Raw genomic sequence first — 3,047 nt, 5'->3', positions numbered from 1 at the left:
TTATAATGTGACGGTCAATCCCACTATTCGTTGGTAAAAGAGTAGCCCAGGAGTTGGCGGTGGGTGGTGATGACTAGCTGCCTTCCCTCTAGTCTTACACTGCTAAATTAGGGACGGCTAGCGCAGATAGCCCTCGTGTAGCTTTGCGCAAAATTCAAAAACAAACAAACAAACTTCTCCAAGGTCGGTCGCGCTCATTATAATTGCTATGATTGCACTCTATTATTCAACACCGCAATTATCATTGTGCAAGCTTTTGCAAAATGGTGGAAAGTTCAATTTTAGGCAATATTTTTGACAGATTGTCCACAGGTCTTCCACTGTAAGCAGAGCAAGGCACAAAAAGCCACTGGAACTACATAGAGGGACATGAAAGATATGTGGTCTAATTGGATTGTTGTGATTTCAATTTTGTCAGTCATCTTTCTTACCAAAACAATAGTCCATTTCGAAGTGTCACTGGAATCTTGGAATCTTCGGCTCGTAAACTTTCTTCAACTGCAAACCATTGTTTACTATATTGTAAATGATACTAGTAGATATGTCCAACTTCGTAGCGATGACGTTTTAGGTCAGGATGTTTTTCTTCACAATCATATCATTCACTTTATGGATGAGGGCATTGCACCGGATGGTTTAGGGAAGTAATTTCAGAATCCTTTATTGTTCTAAACGCTCTGCGTTGTGTGACGTTTTTTCTTTTCTTTTTTTTTTTTTTGCTTCCAAGATGAGAGCATTGCATTGGATTGGTTTGGGAAGAAACTTGAGAATCCGTTGCTTTTCTAAATTATCTGCGTTATGTGAGTTTTTCTGCTTCCATAATGAGGGCATTGCACTGGATTGGCTGGGGAGCTGATTTCAGAATCCCTTGCTGTTCTAAACGCTCCGCTTTGTGTGAGTTTCTCTGGTTCCATAATGAGGGCATTGCACTGGATTGGCTGGGGAGCTGATTTCAGAATCCCTTGCTGTTCTAAACGCTCTGCTTTGTGTGAGTTTCTCTGCTTCCATGAAGAACTTTCGAAGCCTCCTTCGAAATTTTTTGTCCTTTGGCTATAATTTATTTAAATATCTCACTCTACGAATATCCTTCTTTGAGAAGAGCTGTGACATACTTTCTATCTTTCGATGTGGCATTGGCCTGTCGAATAATTAAAATTATGTCGCGAATTATATATACAGATGTTAAACGATTGACTTACTGCGCCTCAGCTTTTAGCTGCTGAAACACACCAGTCGTTCTAATAAAGTGCAATTCCCTGTATAGGTGGTGATTAGTAGAAAGAAAATTAATTTAGATTAATCCTATCTAAAAAACAAATAGTACCAGAACTTACTGTTCTCATATTGTTCTTGTAGCAAAACGGGGAGTCTGTATGTATTATATGCTTGCTCAAACGTTTTAAAGAAACTTCTTCAGTGTTTAGATGTTCTTCGAATACTTGATGAGCTAGAACCTGTTTATATATGTTCTGGTAATGTTTATTTGTGTAATCAGCGTCACTGTATAAAAAAACAAAAAAAAAGAAGAGACGTTGGTTGACTCAATCGTTGTGAAATTTCATTAAACTTCCTTATTATAATTTTAGCGAAATATTTTACATGAATTTAGGTTACTAAACAAATTATCTAGCAGTTAATGATCACGTGCTTTACTAAAATATTTAAAAGAAAGTATCGCGTAACACTTCAAAAACTTCATACACTTTGGTTTTATACTTTGGTACCTCAGCCAACTCCCAAATAGGACAGGTATAAGTCCTTACCCTGCCCATTTTTGTTGTTGTTACTATAGATATTAAGCGTGTTTGACAAGTCACTCTTTTTTCACTGAATGGATTAAATAATGGGTTTATTTTGATATTTTTCCAAGACACGGAGTTACAAGCGGTGACAGTTACCTATGAAACAGTTCTTCCGGCTCTACATTATAAAAACAGGTTTACCAAAGAGAGAAATATTTGAATCCTATGTTTACAGTAGAAAGATTAATGGTCTGTACAATTAATTAAAGCAGTAAAAAACTTATTTATGGGCGCTTTAACTGATAACATGAACTCAGGTGGGTGTAGAAAGTGTATAGGAAGACATGGTTTTCACCAAAAAGTAGGGTAGCCGTATTTCATGTTTTCTTGCAATACGACTCAGTATTGAATTAACAAAAAAAAAACATTATTGCGCTTTCAAGTTGTTGTTTATTAATTGACTACTATTCATTGGTTGTTAAATACAAAGCTACACAATGGGTTATCTTGGTTATACCTACCGGGGGATATCGAAACCCTATTTTTAACGTTATAAGCCCTCAGACTTACCATTGAGCCAACGAGGGTGTAATTTTGTTTCTCTCTACACAAGTAAGTAAATACGATTCAACTTTGTAAGGTCTTTTGTTTAACCTTAAATTTTAAAAACTGGTATGTCGTCCACCGTGAATAACAGAATATTATTGATCAACTTTCTTATTGGCAAACTACTTTTAACAAAGAATACATTTTTTTGGGCTAAAACATCTGGCGAACAACTAACAAAAAGTAAATCTGGCATAGTTGACATTCCATTTTGTAAATGAGATGTTATTAACGTTTCCAGTGTATTTGGTTTATGTTAGTATCTTAAAGTCGAATTAAACTGCATCAAATAATTCAATTTTAAGTCAGTTACAATTTGTTTTCAGCCCTATTGTCATGATGGGCTAATTATGAATAAAGTATTACACGTTGTTATCAGTTTTATTGTCATGACGGACTAATTATGGAAAAAGTGTCACGAGTTCTTATCAATCCTGTTGTCATGATAAGCTAATTGCGAAGAAAGTGTTACAAACTGTTATAAACTGTATTGTTATGATGAGTTAATTACGAATAATGTGTTACAAACTGTTATAAACTGTATTGTTATGATGAGTTAATTACGAATAAAGTGTTTTAAATTGTTACAAAATCTATTGTTATTGTGACAGATTTATTATTATATATTTATTTTACTATCGACGTTTGTTTAGATTAAATTTATATTTAGAAACATACATAGCTTATAGCGTTAAATAT

Source organism: Limulus polyphemus, unplaced genomic scaffold (genome assembly GCF_000517525.1).
Source record: "Limulus polyphemus unplaced genomic scaffold, Limulus_polyphemus-2.1.2 Scaffold71, whole genome shotgun sequence".
In the NCBI taxonomy this organism is placed as follows: Eukaryota; Metazoa; Arthropoda; class Merostomata; order Xiphosura; family Limulidae; genus Limulus; species Limulus polyphemus.
The sequence above is the reverse complement of the archived record's forward strand: the minus strand, read 5'-3'. Positions refer to the sequence as shown.